This window comes from Mustelus asterias, unplaced genomic scaffold (genome assembly GCF_964213995.1).
Source record: "Mustelus asterias unplaced genomic scaffold, sMusAst1.hap1.1 HAP1_SCAFFOLD_2237, whole genome shotgun sequence".
NCBI lineage: Eukaryota > Metazoa > Chordata > Chondrichthyes > Carcharhiniformes > Triakidae > Mustelus > Mustelus asterias.
Window position 1 is genome coordinate 8,096 of NW_027592182.1, and position 19,035 is coordinate 27,130.

Here is a 19,035-nt window from a genome sequence, read left to right on the forward strand (position 1 = left end):
GGAAAAGCAAGGATCCCAATGCTGACCCCTGGGAACTACCACAAACCTTCCTCCAGTCCAAAAAACAACCACTAACCACATCTCAATGTTTCCTCTCATTTAACCAATTCCATGTCCATGTTGTTACTGCCCCTTTATTTCTTGAACTATAAAATTGCTCACAAATCTGTTGTGTGGGATTGTATTGAACCCCTTTTGGAAGTCCGTGTATACCACATCTATTACCTCATCAAAAAACTACAGCAATTTAGTTCAATAAGATTTTCCCTTCAGAAATCCATACAGGCTTTCTTTAATTGATTTTAATTTTGTCCTGAATTATTGCTTGTACAAGTTTCCCCTTCATCAAAGCTAAATTGACTGTCTTGTAATTACTGGGCTTATGTTTACACCTTTCAAACAAGGGTGTAACATTTGTAATTCTCCAGGCCTCCAACATCACTCCTGAGTCTAAGGAGGACTAAACAATTATGGCCAGTGCTTCTGCAATTTTAGTTCTCACTTCTCTCCGTATCGTTAGATACATCTCATCCTCTTTAAATACAGACATCCCGAGAGGAGGGGGGGGGGGGGGGCGGGGGGCGGGTCACATAGAGTCATAGAGGTTTACAGCATGGAAACAGGCCCTTCGGCCCAATTTGTCCATGCCGCCCTTTTTTTTTTAAACCCCTGAGCTAATCCCAATTGCCTGCATTTGGCCCATACCCCTCTACACCCATCGTACCCATCGAAGAAGGTGTAACTGGTATTATCGGCAACTTTACAGATGACACGAAGATGGCTGGACTTGCGGATAGCGATGAACATTGTCGGACAATACAGCAGGATATAGATAGGCTGGAAAATTGGGCGGAGAAATGGCAGATGGAATTTAATCCGGATAAATGCGAAGTGATGCATTTTGGAAGAACTAATGTAGGGGGGAGTTATACAATAAATGGCAGAGCCATCAAGAGTATAGAAACACAGAGGGACCTAGATTTGTAACAATGTTACAAGTCCACAAATCCTTGAAGGTGGCAGCACAGGTGGAGAAGGTGGTAAAGAAGGCATATGGTATGCTTGCCTTTATAGGACGAGGTATAGAGTATAAAAGCTGGAGTCTGATGTTGCAGCTGTATAGAACGCTGGTTAGGCCACATTTGGAGTACTGCGTCCAGTTCTGTTCGCCGCACTACCAGAAGGACGTGGAGGCTTTAGAGAGAGTGCAGAGAAGGTTTACCAGGATGTTGCCTGGTATGGAGGGTCTTAGCTATGAGGAGAGATTGGGTAAACTGGGCTTGTTCTCCCTGGAAAGACGGAGAATGAGGGGAGACCTAATAGAGGTGTACAAAATTATGAAGGGTATAGATAGGGTGAACAGTGGGAAGCTTTTTCCCAGGTCGGAGGTGACGATCACGAGGGGTCACGGGCTCAAGGTGAGAGGGGCGAGGTATAACTCAGATATCAGAGGGACATTTTTTACACAGAGAGTGGTGGGGGTCTGGAATGCGCTGCCAAGTAGGGTGGTGGAGGCAGACACGCTGACATCGTTTAAGACTTACCTGGATAGTCACATGAGCAGTCTGGGAATGGAGGGATACAAACGAATGGTCTAGTTGAACCAATGAGCGGCACAGGCTTGGAGGGCCGAAGGGCCTGTTTCCTGTGCTGTACTGTTCTTTGTAACTATCTAAATGCTTTTTAAAAGATAAAATTGTACCCGCCTCTACTACTACCTCTGGCAGCTTGTTCCAGACACTCACCACCCTCTGTGTGAAACAATTGCCTCTCTGGACACTTTTGTATCTCTCACCTTAAACCTATGCCCTCTAGTTTTAGACTCCCCTACCTTTGGTAAAAGATAATGACTATCTATCTGATCAATGCCCTCATTATTTTATAGACCCCTATAAGATCACCTCTCAGCCTCCTATGCTCCAGAGAAAAAAGTCCCAGTCTATCCAACCTCTCTTAATAACTCAATCCATCAAGTCCTGGTAGCATCCTAGTAAATCTTTTCCGCACTCTTTCTAGTTTAATAATATCCTTTCTATAATAGGGTGACCAGAATTGCACACAGTATTCCAAGTGTGGCCTTACGAATGTCTTGTACAACTTCAACAAGACATTCCAACTCCTGTATTCAATGTTCTGACCGATGAAACCAAGCATGCCGAATGCCTTCTTGATGCCTTCCCATGATGTAAGCATAGGAGCAGCTGCATTTCCGTGAGCTCTGGCATTACTCATCTTTTAATCCTTTCTTTTATCCTGAATCATGATCCACAATAATCTGTGCCATGTTCCTGGAAGACCCTGGCTAGATCTGGCAAATGGGAGCTGAGTTAAATCAAGTAAATCCTTGTTTGATTGAGGCATTCAGAGGCGGCTGGGGTGGGGCCCAGTTTGCTGGGATGGTTTCGCTGTGAATGGGCCTAAACTTTGGCAGTGCTATAGGTATCAAAGATGGTCGCTGCCATTGTGAGTGAAGCTGTATTTGGCTCCGCAGCGCACATTATTGGTCTTCACACTGACAAATTGCGAGACATTCTGGATGAAGCAGAAAAGAGAAGCTTGTCAAGAGGGCAGTTTCGTCAGTGGGGGCTCACCTTGAGTCCTTGGAAATCCTGCTGCATAGTATTCCAAACATCCTGGTTGATTCAACGAGATGGGGCCAGAGAAGGAGTATCCGTGCGTCCAGTCTCCCGAGGGAAGCTGAGGATACATTCCCAGCAAATTTGGGAACTGGCTGCCATGCTTTCACAATGTTGATTTGAAGGCTGGGTGTTTGAAGTTTGATGGAAGCATGTTGTATCCAGTCTTTGAGGCCTGGACTTGATCAAAGACTCTGACCACTGGTCTTAGCTGTCTTGTCCTTGGTCTTCGTTGTAGAAGGGCTGGGTGCGGGCAGACGTGATGGCTCATCGCCATCTGCCAGGGCCTAGGTTTCTCTTTATCAGGGCTTTGGGACAGCAACATGGCAGAGATGCAAAGGCTTTGGTGAAACTCTGGATGGATCCTCAATGTTGTTCGACAATCCTGTCCAGGCTTTGGCCTTTTCAGGCTCTGTGGATGGTTATATTATCCTGCAGTTCATCATTAATCCCGAACTGCTCCCTTGATTTTGTGATATTGTTAAAGACTAGATCAGAAACTCCAAGGTATTTTATGAAGTTAGCCTAGACCCTAACTTTTACACTTGATTTTGGTATTAGGGTGAGTATAAGGTATGATTCCAGTGACTTACTAGGAAACTTTTATCAAAACAAACTTTATTTAAGAACACAGAATAAAAATTAGTGTAACTTTTATCAATTAAAATACTTAAACATGACAAAGTATAAATCTTAACATCGAGCTATCTCTACTATTCCAATTTAGCAGTGTCCGCCATTGTCATAAATCCCTTCTTTAGCACCAGTTATCACAGAAAACCAAATATGCTTCTGTGGCGCTAAATTTCCAGCCTTTTGACACTTCTAGAGAGTGATCCAGACACTTGTCCTTCTAATACTCATGCAGCAATGTCCAGAGAAAGCTCTACCCCCAAACAGCAAACGCTCACAGAAAGAGATTTATCTCTAAAGGAGAGGGACATGTTGACTGGTAGTGTCTCAGAGAGATGTGTTGACCCGTTAGAAAAAATCTCAATTACAAGGAAGGAAGTGTTAGGTTTTTTAGGAAACATTAAGACAGACAAATCCCCAGGGCCGGATGGCATCTATCCGAGACTCCTCAGGGAGGCGAGAGATGCAATTGCTGGGCCTCTAACAGAAATCTTTGTCTCTTCACTGGACACAGGTGAGGTCACAGTAAGAAGTTTAACAACACCAGGTTAAAGTCCAACAGGTTTATTTGGTAGCAAAAGCCACACAAGCTTTCGGAGCTCCAAGCCCCTTCTTCAGGTGAGTTGGAATTCTGTTCACAAACAGGGCATATAAAGACACAGACTCAATTTACATGAATAATGGTTGGAATGTGAATACTTATAACTAATCAAGGCTTTAAGAAACAAAACAACGTGAATGGAGAGAGCATCAAGACAGGCTAAAAAGATGTGTATTGTCTCCAGACAATGGTAGCACAGTGGTTAGCACTGCTGCTTCACAGCTCCAGGGTCCCGGGTTCGATTCCCGGCTCGGGTCACTGTCTGTGTGGAGTTTGCACATTCTCCTCGTGTCTGCGTGGGTTTCCTCCGGGTGCTCCGGTTTCCTCCCACAGTCCAAAGATGTGCGGGTTAGGTTGATTGGCCAGGTTAAAAATTGTCCCTTAGAGTCCTGGGATGCGTAGGTTAGAGGGATTAGCGGGTAGAATATGCGGGGGTAGGGCCTGGGTGGGATTGTGGTCGGTGCAGATTCGATGGGCCGAATGGCCTCCTTCTGCACTGTAGGGTTTCTATGTTTCTAAGACAGCCAGTGAAACTCTGCAGGTCCAGGCAACTGTGGGGGTTACAAATAGTGTGACATGAACCCAATATCCCGGATGAGGCCATCCTCATGTGTGCGGAACTTGGCTATCAGTTTCTGCTCAGCGACTCTGCGCCGTCGTGTGTCGCGAAGGCTGCCTTGGAGAACGCTTACCCGAATATCAGAGGCCCGAATGCCCGTGACCCAAGGTCCCAGAGGATTGGACGATAGCAAATGTGGTCCCGTTATTTAAGAAGGGTAGCAAGGATAACCCGGGTAATTATAGGCCGGTGAGCTTGACGTCCGTGGGAGGGTAGTTGTTGGAGAAGATTCTTAGAGATAGGATATATGCGCGTTTAGAACTGAATAATCTCATTAGCGATAGACAGCATGGTTTTGTACGAGGGAGGTCATGCCTCATAAATTTGGTTGAGTTTTTTGAGGAGGTGACAAAAACGATTGACGAAGGAAGGGCTGTGATGTAGTCTATATGGATTTTAGTAAAGCGTTTGACAAGGTCCCTCGTGGCAGGCTGGTGCAAAAGGTTAAATCTCACGGGATAAAAGGTGAGCTAGCTAGATGGGTGGAGAACTAACTTAGCCATAGAAGACAGAGGGTAGCAGTGGAGGGGTCTTTTTCCAGTTGGAGGTCTGTGACTAGTGGTGTTCCGCAGGGCTCTGTACTGGGACCTCTGCTGTTTGTGATATATGTAAATGATTTGGAGGAAGACGTAGCGAGTGTGATCAGTAAGTTTGCAGACGACACGAAGATTGCTGGAGTTGCGGATAGTGACGAACATTGTCAGAGAATACAGCAGGATATAGATAGGCTGGAACATTGGGTGGAGAAATGGCAGATGGAATTTAATCCAGATAAATGCGAAGTGATGCAGTTTGGTAGATCTAATGTAAGGGGGAGCTATACAATAAATGGCAGAGCCATCAAGAGTATAGAAACACAGAGGGACCTAGGTGTGCAAGTCCACAAATCCTTGAAGGTGGCAGCACAGGTGGAGAAGGTGGTAAAGAAGGCATATGGCATGCTTGCCTTTATTGGACGGGGCATAGAATATAAAAGTTGGCATATGATGTTGCAGCTGTATAGAACGATTTGGAATACTGCGTCCAGTTCTGGTCGCCACACTACCAGAAGGACGTGGAGGCTTTGGAGAGAGTACAGAGAAGGTTTACCAGGATGTTGCCTGGTATGGAGGGTCTTAGCTATGTGGAGAGATTAGGTAAACTGGGGTTGTTCTCCCTGGAAAGACGGAGGATTGGGGGGGCGACCTAATAGAGGTGTATAAAATTATGAAGGGCATAGAGTGAACAGTGGGAAGCTTTTTCCCAGGTCGGAGGTGACGAACACAAGGGGTCACGGGTTCAAGGTGAGGGGGGCAAGGATCAACACAGATGTCAGGGGGACGTATTTTATACAGAGGGTGGTGGGGGCCTGGAATGCACTGCCAAGCAAGGTGATTGAGGCGGACACGCTGGGATTGTTTAAGACTTATCTAGATAACCACATGAACAGACTGGGAATAGAGGGATACAAAAGAATGGTCTAGTTGGGCACATGAGCGGCGCAGGCTTGGAGTGCCGAAGGGCCTGTTCCTGTGCTGTATTGTTCTTTGTTTCTTTGTTCTTTGTTCTAAGCAGATTCCAGTCCCCAGATCTCAGAAAGGGGAAAAGAGAAGCAGTTCTTCTCCAAAAAAGCAACAGAGCTTTAGTTCTGTGTAAGCCTAACTGTCCCCAGTCATATGACCTTACCTGTCAATCAACCCTTACACTGCAATTTCCTGGAGGAAAACACAAAATAACAGAACGCTGCATTAGTCCAGATTAAAATAACATTACAGTAATTAAGATCAATTATGCTGCTGCAGTAACAATACAATGCTGCTATATATGGAGAAAATGGCTCTGATAAAAAACAAACTGCTACAATAGATCCTACATAAAAAACCATGACAAATACATTTCCTAAAGGCACAGTATCGTCACAATATTGTCTTTTATCCTGACAAGGCTGTATGATATATGAGCATTTGTCTCCCGTTACACTGCAAAAATCAGGAATTGTTAATCCTGGATTGTGCCCCGTGTAATTATATCCTGGTGTTAATCCTGGACTGTGCTTCTCTTGTATTGATGGAGGCAATCCTGTAACTGAGATCTGAGGCAAATCTCGATCATTATCCTGAGTCATATTCTGCAGTTCTTTGTTAATCCTTGAACATATCCCCTGTAATTTCATCTTTTAATTGATCCTGTCACATTGACGGGGCAATAATTTGAGTGACCATGGTCGTGAATGTGTGTCATCCTGATATCCTGGTGAATCCAGGAACATCTATTTATCTTTAGTGGAAAACAACCGGCAATGTACTTCCCATTTCTGAGGGGTGTGTTGTGTAGGCTGCATGATACTGAAGCTATGCAATCTTTATCTGTCTTCTTGTCTTATAATGCTGGCATTTATAATGGTGGTCTTCTTCACCTGCTATCCTTTATTACAATTATGGTTAAAATGAGTAGTGCCATTGCAGGGAGGTGGGCAAATGTTTAATATGAAGGTAGTGGGTATGGCCCTATGAGTCCTCGCAGCGGATGAGGAAAACCCCCATAAAACTAATGGGCTTGTGTATTTTTTTGTATTTCAGTTGTTTTGGGGTTATAGAATCTCTGATTAACTCTTGTTGTGGTGCAGACCGACTATATAATCTGGGAAAAGACGTATTGTATCGTTTGTACTTCCGAGGTGGCTGGGGTGGGAGAAGCATCTTTTGATTCATGCCCAAGTGTGGCACTAAAATCCTTAGTGGTTTAACCACCATTTTATCTGTGCTAATATCCTGTATCTTTTATGAGTGAATAAGCAATGGAAATAGCTACTTTAAAGATTTGCTTTCTATAAGTTCTGTAGCTCGGTCACCATTAGCCTGTGAGCTCGGTTGTGCATTGCTGAGCCGGTTGTGGCTGCATCCTGTTATCCTGATATCACAACCCGCCAGCAAATCCATCGATATTTCCTTTCATAAATTGTATGATGGGTAACGCTGGTTACAATGAATAATCTGAACCATCTGTATTTCTTTCCCGTCTCTTCCTACATAGACTTGTCTGAAAATGATCTTGCTGTACTGCACCGATTTTTCAGTTTATTGCATTATTTGTCAAAAATGAAAAATCTTCAATAAAACATTTTTAAAAAACTAGACAGTCTATCCAATATTTCCTCATCAATTTAAAAGCTTTTCTAGTGTCTGAATGACCTCCTCTTTCACCGTGGCCTGGCCAGCATCTTTTCCCTTGGAAAAGACAGATGTAAAGTATTCATTCAATGGAAAACTTTGGAAATCCTCTTGATCTTAGCTGCCACTCTCTTTTCATACTCTCTCTTTGCTTCTCTTACTTTTTTTTACACCTCCTCTTCCTTAACATCATTCTCAATTGTATTTTCTACCTGACATCTGTCATAAGCACACTTTTGGTTTCTATATCTTAATTTTTATCTCTTTTGTCATCCAAAAAGCTCAAAATCTGTTTGTTGTTGTACCAAGGAATTTTCCTCGACTGTGCCCGTGCTCTCTCTCCTTTGAAGGAAGCCCGGTGATCAGCTACCGTTTTTCCTGACAACCTTTGACACCAATTGGTTCGGCCCAGATCCATTCTTACCCCATTGAAGCTGCCTTTCCCCCAGTTAATTATTCTTACTCTGGATCATTCCTCATCCTTTTCCACACTCAGCCTAAACTTTACAATACAACTGCTGCTTGATCATTCCCAAGACCAGGTTTATTTTTATTCTTTCACAGGGTGTGGGCATCATTGTCTAGGCTAGAATTCATTGCCAATCCCTAATTGCCCCTTGAGAAGGTGGTAGTGAGTTGCCTTCTTTAACCGCTGCAGTCCATGTGGTGTAGGTACACCCACAGTGCTGGAAGGAAGGCAGTTCCAGGCTTTGGGGATTTGGACCCAGCGACAGTGAAAGAACAGCCAATATATTTCCAAACCCACGATGACTTGGAGAAAACTTGTAGTTGGTGGTGTTCCCAAGTATCTGCTGCCTTTGTCCTTCGAGAAGGTCAACATCGCAGTTTGAAAAGATGTATTTGAAGGAGCATTGGTAAGTTGCTGCAGCATTTCTTCTTCTCAGGCAGTCCCTCAGAGATGGGAATAACTTGTTTTCTCACTGAAAGAATTCTTAGGTCCAAGGTGTGACCTTCAGTCTCTGTCACAGGTGCAGCAGATGGTGGTTGGTGGAGCGGGTGGGTGAGGTACCAGGTTGCCACACTTGGTGATATTGTTGACGTTTGGCTTCAGCTTGCTGTTGGTGATGAAATTCGAGGTGTTCAGTTCCTTCCCAGATGCTTTTCCTCCACTTCGGATGGTCTTGGGACAGGGATTCCCAGGTGCCAGTGGGGATATTGCACATTTTCATGGCAGTTTTGTGGTTGTCTTTAAAGCATTTCCTCTGCCCTCGGAGATGATTGATGAGGGTAGGGCAGCAGGATGTTGTCCACATGGACCTTTGACAAGGTCCCTCATGGCAGACTGGTGCAGAAGGTGAAGTCGCACAGGATCAGAGGTGAGCTGCAAGGTGGATACAGAACTGGCTCGGTCATAGAAGACAGAGAGTAGCAGTGGGAAGGGTGTGTTTCTGAATGGAGGGTTGTGACAAGGGGCATTCCTCAGGGATCAGTGCTGGGACCTTTGCTGTTTGTAATATATATAAATGATTTGAAGGAAAATGTAACTGGTTTAACTAATAAGTTTGCGGATGACATAAACGTTGGTGGAGTTGCGGATAGCGATAGGACTGTCAGAGGATACAACAGGACATAGATCGTTTGGAGACTTGGGCGGAGAGATGGCAGATGGAGTTTAATCCAGACAAATGTGAGGTAATACATTTTGGAAGGTCTAATACAGATAGGAAATGTACAGTAAATGGCAGAACCCTTAAGAGTATTGTAGGCAGAGGGATCTGGGTGTACAGGTACACAGGTCACTGAAAGTGGCAACACAGTTGGAGAAGGTAGTCAAGAAGGCCTATGGCATGATTGCCTTCATTGGCCGGGGCATTGAGTTTAAAAATTGGCAAGTCATGTTGCAGCTTTATAGAACCTTAGTTAGGCCACACTTGGAATATAGTGTTCGATTCTGGTTGCCACATTATCAGAAGGATGTGGAGGCTTTGGAGAGGGTACAGAAAAGATTTACCAGGATGTTACCTGGTATGATGGGCATTAGCTATGAGGAGAGGCTGGAGAAACTTGGTTTGTTCTCACTGGAATGACGGAGGTTGAGGGGAGACCTGATAGAAGTCTACAAGATTATGAGAGGCATGGACAGAGTGGATAGTCAGAAGCTTTTTCCCAGGGTGGAAGAGTCAATTACTAGGGAGCATAGGTTTAAGGTGCGAGGTGCAAGGTTTAAAGGAGATGTATGAGGCAAGTTTTTTACGCAGAGGATAGTGGGTGCCTGGAACTCGCTGCCGGGGGAATTTTAAGGGGCGTCTTGACAAATACATGAATCGCTTGAGAATGGAGGGATATGGTCCCCGGAAGAGTAGGGGGTTTTAGTTCAGTCGGGCAGCATGGTTGGTGCAGGCTTGGGGGGCCAAAAGACCTGTTCCTGTGCTGTAATTTTCTTTGTTCTCCTGGGGTTCACTGCTATGTCGAAGCTCCGAATAGAGTGTTTGTTCTGGGAGTCTCCTGTCCGGCATGTGGACAATGTGATCCACTCAGCAGAGCTAATCGAACTTGGTCAATGCTTCGATGCTGGGATGTCAGTCTGATCGAGAACATTGGTGTGCCCGTCCTGCCAGTGGATTTACAGGATCTTGCAGAGGCATCGCTGGTGATACTTTTCCAGGTGTCTGCTGTACGTAATCCACATCTCTGAGCCATATAGGAGGCCGAGCTTCATGACTGCTCTGTAGACTCTGAGTTTCGTACCAGGTCTGAGGTCCTGGCTTCAAACATTCTAGTCTCAGGCAACTGAAGGCTTTGTTGACACACAAGGTTCCCAAGGCATGGAAAGTAATTGATGTCATCCAAGGCCTCCTCATGGATACCTGGGGGTTAGTGCATCATGTAGAATTGTAAAAGATACACAATGCTGCCGCTGTGTCTGGGTAGTGGAGGGAGTGAATGTTGAAGGTGGTGGATGGGGCGTCAGTCAGGCAAACAGCTTTGTTCTCTACATTGTCTGGCTTCTGAAGTTTTGTTGGAACTGTACTGATCCAGGCAATTGGAGAGTATTCCATCCTGAGTTGTGCCTTGTAGATTTTGGACACGCCTTCTGAAGTCAGGAGGTATGGAACTCTCTTCAACATTCCCAGCCTCCGATCTGCTCCTGTAGCCATTGTATTTATATGACTAGACAGTTCAATTTCTGGTCAGTAGTAACCCCCAGGATGTTGATAGTGGGGCATTCAGTGATGGCAATGCCATTGAATATCAAGGGGAGATGGTTGAATCTTCTCTTGTTGCCTGGCATTTGATGGTGCAAATGTTATTTGCCACTTGTCAGCCCAAGGCTAGATATTGTCCAAGTCTTGCTGCATTTGGACATGGACTGCTTCAGTATCTGAGGAGTCTTGACTGGCACTGAACATTGTGCAATCATCAGCGAACATCCCCACTTCTGACCGAATAACAGAGGGAGGGTGTTTGGGCATAGAATACCCTAACCTGTCCAAGTCATTCTGCAGCCTCCCCACTTCCTCAACACTACCTGTCCTTCTACATATCTTTGTATCATCTGCAAATTTCACAACTATGCCCTCAATTCCATCTTCCAGGTCATTAATGTATATAATGAAAAGCTGTGGCCCTAACACTGACCCCTGTGGAACACCATGCGATATGCGAAACAGCTGAAGGCATTGGATACTGCAAAGGATATGGGCCCTGACAATATTCCAGCAATAGAACTGAGGACTCGTGCTCCAAAACTAACCATGCCCTACCCATCACTAATGCAGTGATGTCCTGGGCCTGAGATGACCGACCTTAAACAACCATAATCATCTTCCTTTGTGCCAGGTATGACTCTAACCAGTGTAGGGTTTTCCCCAATTCCCATTGACTCCAGTTTTGCTAGGGTTCCTTGATGCCACACTCGGTCGAATGCGGCCTTGATGTCAAGGGCAGTCACTTTCACCTCACCTCTGGAATTCAGCTCTTTTGTCCATATTTGAACCAAGGCTGTAATGAGGTCAGAGCTGAGTGACCCTGGTGGAACCCAAACTGAGTGTCCATGAGCAGGGTTATTGCTGAGCCGGTGCTGCTTGATAGCACTGTCAATGACCCCTTCCATTATGTTACTGATGATCAAGAGAAGATTGAATGGGACGGTAATTGGCCGGGTTGGATTTGTCCAACATTTTTTGGACAGAAGTAGTAATGGGGGACAAAGAAATGGCAGAGGAACTGAATGGGTTCTTTGTATCAGTCTTCATGGTGGAAGACACCGGTAACATGCCAGAACTTCAAGAGAGTCAGTGGGCAGAGGTAAATGCAGTGGCCATCACTAAGGAGAAGGTTCTGGGGAAACTGAAAGGTTTGAAGGTGGATAAATCACCCGGACTGGATGGACTACACCCTAGCGTTCTGAAGGAGAGAGCTGAGGAGATTGTGGAGGCATTTGTGGTGATCTTTCAGGAATCACTGGAGGCAGGGAGGGTACCAGAGGACTGGAAAGTAGCTAATGTAACACCGCTGTTGAAGATGGGAAATTATAAGCCAGTTAGCCTGACCTTGATCGTGGGTAAGATCCTGGAGTCCATTATTAAGGATGAAATTGCTGGGTACTTGGAAATGCATGGTAAATTAGGGCTGAGTCAGCACGGCTTCATCAAAGGGAGGTTATGTCTGACAAATCTGTTAGAATTCTTTGAGGAGGTAACAAAGAAGTTAGACAAAGGAGAGCCAGTGGATGTGATTTATTTGGATTTCCAGAAAGCCTTTGACAGGTGTCTTCAGGAGGCTGCTAAATAAGCTCAGAGCCAATGGTGTTAGAGGCAAGGTACTGGCATGGATAGAAGATTGGCTGACAGGCAGAAGGCAGAGAGTGGGAATAAGTGGGTCTTTTCAGGATGGCAACTGGTGACTAGGGGTGTTCCACAGGGGTTAGTGTTGGACTTTTCACTATATACATTAATGATCTGGAACTGAGAGCATGGTTGCTAAATTTCCGGATAATACAAAGATATGTAGAGGGACAGGTAGTGTTGAGGAAGCGGGGGGGCTGCAGAAGGACTTGGACAGGTTAGGAGAGTGGGCAAAGAAGTGGCAGATGGAATACAATGTGGGAAAGTGTGAGGTTACACACTTTGGTAGGAAGAATAGCGGCGTAGGCTATCTTCAAAATGGGGAAAGGCTTCGGAAATCGGAAGCACAAAGGGACTTTGGAGTCCTGGTTCAGGACTCTCTTAAAGTTAACATGCAGGTTCATGAGACTCCTGGATGAGTACATGGGACTTAATAGGATGGAGAGTTATAGGTAGGCCTAAAAGGGAGGGATATGTTCGGCACAACTTGTGGGGCCGAAGGGCCTGTTTTGTGCTGTAGTTTTTCTATGTTCTATGTTTCAGTTGGCAGTTGGGAAGGCAAATTCAATATTAGCATTCATTTCTAGAGGGCTAGAATACAAGAGCAGGGATGTACTGTTGAGGCTATATAAGGCTCTGGTCAGACCCCATTTGGAATATTGTGTTTGGGGTGGGTGTGGGGGGGGGGGGGGGGGGGGGGAGGCGTCGTCCAGAGGAGGTTCACAAGAATGATCCCAGGAATGAAGGGTTTGTCATTTGAGGAGTCTGGGTCTATACTCGGAGTTTAGAAGGACGAGGGGGATCTGATTGAAATACTGAATACTGAGAAGCCTAGATAGAGTGGCCATGGAGAGGATGATTCCAATAGTGGGAGAGACTAGACCTTGAGGGCACAACCTCAGAGTGAAGGGACGATCCTTTAAAACTATGAGGAGGAATTTCTTCAGCTAGAGAGTGGTGAATCTGTGAAACTCTGCCAAAGGGGACTGTGGAGGAGAGTAATTGAGTGTCTTTAAGCAGAGATAGATAGGTTCTCAATCAACAAGGGGATCAGGGGTTACGGGGGGAAGGCAGGAGAATGGTGATGAGAATCATATCGGCCATGATTGAATGGTGGAGTAGACTCGATGGGCCAAATGGCCTAACTCTACTCCTATATTTTATGTTCTTATGGACAGCACACGCCTGGACAATTTTCCACATTGCCTGGTAGATAGCAGGGTTGCAGCTATGCTGGAACAGCTTGGTTAGGGGCATGGTTAGTTTTGGAGCACAAGTCTTCAGTACTAATGCTAGAATGTTGAGAGGGCCCGTTGCCTTTGCAGTATACAATGCCTTCAGCCGTTTATTGATATCACGTGGCTTCTGTGATGCTGGGGACATTCAGTGGGGGTTGAGATGGATCTGCTGGCTGGCTGCTCACCATCCTTGTTAGAGTGCTCTGAAGCAGCTCACAGACACCCTTGACCCTGACACCATCCTAGATTTGCCTCTGCAGCTGGAAGCACCTATCTATTCCCCTAACTATTGGATCTCCTTTAACTATTGCGCTTCCAGTCTTCTCTGTACTTTCCTCCTGTTGGGCTGAGTCACCCATGGTGCCATGGATTTGTCTCTGGCTGCAGTCCCAAGAGGAACCATCACCCTCATCAGTAATTAGAACTGAATATAGGTTGGAGATTGGCATATACTCAGGGGACTCCTATTCTACTGGCCTGTGCTTTTTTGACTCCCTGGTAGTCACCCATTCCTTCTCTTCCTGCATACACTTAAGCTATGGGATGACCACACCTATAAACATGCTATCTATGAAGCTCTCAACCTCACAGATGCACCACAATGATACTAGCTGCTGCTGAAGTTCTGAATCATGGAGCTCAATCTGTTGACGACACTTCTGTACATATGGTTATCCAGAACATTGGATGTATCCTTGAGTTCCCACATAGTGCAGGATGCGCACTCTAGAGTTCTGCCCAGCCCTACCATTCCCATATTGATTAGTTAACAATGCTGCTATTAACCAACTTTTCAATACTATTAAGCTTACCAATACTCAAAACCCTATTCATAAATCTGATGTAATACCTGAATCATTTAGAAGCAACAATGGAATGTCTTCAAGCACAGGGTCTGCATATTAAAAAAGAAAAATGTGAATTTTTCTAGATGTCAGTCCAGTATTTGTATCGTTTTGATAGCAAAGTCCTACATAAAATACCTAAAAAGATGGACGCTATTTTAGAAGCATCACGTCCAATGAATGTGAAGCAGTTGAGGTCCTTTCCAGGATTAATTAATTATTATGGCAAACTTGTTCCTAACTCAGATACATTGTGGAAGCCATTGCATAATTTACTGTGTGTTAAACAGTCATGGGACTGGACAACAGAATGTGGGAAAGCATACATGGATTCTTTGCAGAAGTCTGAAGTATTGGTAAATTTAATCTAAAGCTACCATTTCTACTTGCTTGCCTTATGAAGTAGGAGCAGTAGTTTCACATATTATGTCTTCGGGAGAATGATGAATAACTTTTGCTTCATGTGCTTTGACTTGTGCTGATCTAACTATGCTCAGCTAGTAAAAACACTGAGTATAATTTTTGACATAGAGAGGTTACATCATTATTTATATGGTCATCATTTCACATTATTGACTGATCATCGACCCTTAACTGCTATTTTTGGGCTGTATAAAGATATACCATTGTTCACTGCTAGCTGATTGCTAAGATGGTCACTTATCTTATCTGCACATTCTTACAATATAAATGATTGTCAATCAGAGTGCCAAGCTAATGCTGTTGCTTTATAACACTTACCTTTACCTATTGAGCAGATGTGACCAACTAGTTTTGCTAATACTCTTTAATTTTCGCAGGTAGATCATTTGCCTGTGACAGCTTCTCAAGTTCAGAGACACACCAGAAATGATGCCATGACGGGGAAGATAATGGATATGGTATTGAAAGAAACGATAGGCATCGTCCGCATCCTGATTTGAAACCATGTGTGTCAAGAAAGATGGAGTTGACTGTCCAAGGTGGGTTGTCGGGAATCCGAGTGATCATTCCTCCTACTCTGTGTGGAAAAGTTCTTGAACAACTACATGAAGGACATCCATAGTTTGTTTTTGGTGGCCGGGTCTGGATGCTCAGATTGAAGAAGTGGGAGTGTGTCAATCCCGCGCATGAATAAGAAATACAGCACCGATATCTCCTTTACACCCTTGGGAGGGGCCTAAAATGTCATGGCAACGCTTGCAGGTAGACTTTGCTGGTCTGTTTGAGAGTTACATGTCTTTAGTCATAATTGATGCACACTCAAAGTGGCCAGAGATTGTTATCATGAGATCTACTAAATCTGAACAAACTATTGAAAAACTTGATGAAATCTTTGCAAGATTTGTTAAACTGGAACAGATTGATAGCGATAATTGTTCACAGTTTACTTCACAAGAATTTGTCAATTATCTCAAAGTAAATGGTATGCAGCATATAAAATCTGCACCTTACCATCCATCAACCAATGGATTAGCTGAAAGATTCGTACAATCCTTGAATGATTCTTTAAAAGCTTTAAAAGAGCAATGGTCATTCTCACATCGTGTGAATAGCCTTTTGGCAACTAATAGAAACACTACTCATAACAACTACCCAAAGTTCACCTACATCAATATTCTTAAAGAGAAACTTGAGAACAACATTTAATTTGTTATTACCTCCAGAAACTTCAGAGATAGTAGAGCTTCAACAACAATCTCAAGTTGCCAGATGATAAGCGATGGGAAAACAATACTAATTTCAACAAGAAGATCAAGCATTGTTCGCATGTAATTATGTCAGGAGTGGGAAATGGGTACCAGCCATAGTTTCAGCAAAAACAGGTCCAATTTCTTACACAGTTTAAACCAAAGATGAACTAGTTTAGTGACGCCATGCTGATCAATTGCTGTCATCTCAAACTGATTTCTCAAATCATCTCCAGAGGTACCAACTCCTTTAGTCCCTAGTGCTATGAGTATGACTACAGAATTCTTAGTTGAATCTGAGTTGCCTGGCGATTGTGCCTTTGCTATGTGAAAATGATGCAGAATTAGTTCTAAGAGGAGAAGTGTCTACTGAAGATTAAATTATACTTTTAGGGTCAAGGACAGCCAAATTCCAAACATTGTAAACAATCAAAGAGGAACAGATGTCCTCCTGTTGGACTTTCTTATTGAATGCGCATAATGATTAATGGCGCATAGCACTGTGTACAGAGTATTATTGATCTTATGTATAACATGGTAGTGATTTGTTATCATGATCACAGAAGTAAAGGGGAGGGATGTTATATATTTAAAAGGGTTGCAAGTTACTTTAAGAGCTGATCACATGATTTGATGGTGATACCATTGGAGTGTTGTAGACACGGCTGTTTAACTTCCAGTTTGTATTCTGTGCAGAGAACATCTCTTTCATTAAACCTTGTTGTTACTTTGAATCTACACGTGCAAACCACATTCTTTTCTTTTTGTTAAAACCCACAACCCCTAGCATAGTTAGGACATTACACACCCGTTCCCTAATATTGATCCATCAGCCATTCACTAAGAGTCACACTGGACATGTGAATGTATCTCACGGCAGCTGGTGTTCCTCTGCTCCCTGTGAGGAGTCCTGTCAGGAGGAACTTCCTTTGTATCATGGATCACAAGTTGGAGTCTTTTTGATGTATGATGTTAAGAGGGTAGTTTTCTGTTTGATTAGCATCAGAAGCCAGCTTCCAACTCTGATCAGAAGGTTTTTAAAAAATATTTTAATCCATTCTTAAAGTTACAAAGCCAACGCTCAGAGTGGACCGAGCAAACCTGAATCCATTCCTTGCTTACTCCAAAAACCAAATTCAAAATCCAATTGAATACAATTCATAGTCCCCAAAAGAGAGACAAACAAGACCCAAGCTGACAGGATGAGGCATCGCCCCCACCCCCTCCCCCTCATCTTGGGCTCGATCCAACGCTTGATCTTAGCCAAAAGGCCGAGAAGCGATTTTGAACCATTGAATGTTGCAACACAGGTGGAGACCATTTGGCCCATTAGACCTATGCAAGCTCTTTAAAAGTTTAATTAATCCCATTCTCCCGTCATTTCCCCATTTTCTATATTTCCTTTTCAAGTATTTATCCAACTTTCTTTAAATCCTGCTCAATGATCACATTATTTAAAACAATGAAAAACATGCGCATTGAAGTACATTTTTCTTTCTTTACTAAATAGAAATGGAATATAATACATCATTTGTCAGTGAAGATTTGTTCAATGAAACATTTAATGTTACTTCAGTACGCGCTCCCTGTATTATGTTCTGGATACAGCTGTTTACTCTGTGCACTGAGGGAGCTGACATTCGCAAGTCTGAGTGCCCAAGATGCCAAGTATCTGAGAATCTGTGAATCTGAAGGGCATTTATCTTCTTTTATATTCTTATTTACAAATAGACTTCCCTTCTATTGAGTACATTGTGCAAAATAATACAACTCTACTGTTACTCCAGCTGTTACTCCAGCTGTTACTATGATTCTGATCACTTATGAAATAGAATAAGTGGCCGTTGTTTAATAATAGGGGCTGATATTGGTGTTTTATAATCATCAAAGCAGAAAAGGTTCGTCAGATTTTAAGATGTGAATGATGAGGTATTAAATTCTGCTTTGAATGTGCTTTACAACATGTTCACCACATTAAATATCTCTCCTAGTAACGACTCAGCAGTTGTCATGATTAACAGTGAGCTAATCAATGAACAATCCATTTACTTGTCAATTCAGAAACTGATCAATCCTTTGTGCTGGGATCAGCTTCTATTCTCTTCACGTCAACAAGAAGTTTGTAACCTGAATCTTTCACCCGTCTGGTGCCTGCACATTGGTGGGCTCCGAGCGAGCATAAAACTCGCTCCAGACACGGTCAGTCCCACAGCGTGATTCCACAATAGCTGTCAACGGCCAGCGAGCGTGAAACACGCTGCGATAGGCTGAACACTGCCAGGGTTAAAATTAAAATAAATATCAACAGAAAAACGACGCCACGAGTGCCCAGACAGCACAATCAGACAGAAAGTAGTCTCACAACAGACAGAGACTTCAGTCCCCACATTGAGCTGTGACCTTGCATCCTGATCAAGGCTGCAAGTTAAACAATAAAGGCCTCCTTGCCAATAGGCTTGCCAGCTAACCTTGTTTAATTCATTTAAATTGGCTTCTTGATTGTTGGCCTTGAACTGGTGTGATGACATCAGGAAGCATGCCCAACGCATCCCGCATAATTCTACTTTAAACTAACTCCATCCCCAAATGTAAACTTCTGGTCTTTGTTCTAAAGTGTGAAGACTCTGAGTCTGATTTTAAACCACTCTAACACAGAGCTGAAATCTGTCAGTGAGGATCGGACTCTGGCTGTTTCTCAATCTTCACCAAGATTGAGATCCAAAGTCTGAATCCAATAATTCAGAAATATTCCACTCCACTTTTCTGTTCCATTCATTTATTAAAGAGGGTAGGGGTGAGGATCAGTGAGGAGAGAGGCGGAAATTGGAGTGAGTGA

The 19,035-nt window shown here is 43.8% G+C and overlaps 1 protein-coding gene across 1 annotated transcript in view; it reads right to left on the reverse strand.

The window, feature by feature from the left end:
- Positions 1 to 6,035: 6,035 nt before the first annotated feature.
- Positions 6,036 to 19,035, reverse strand: part of tlcd5b (TLC domain containing 5b) — a 47,282-nt gene continuing 34,282 nt past the window's right edge. The window contains exon 5 of the transcript XR_013496987.1: positions 6,036 to 6,183. The gene's annotated coding sequence lies outside the window, so the exon portion shown is untranslated. The remainder of the gene's footprint in view (positions 6,184 to 19,035) is intronic.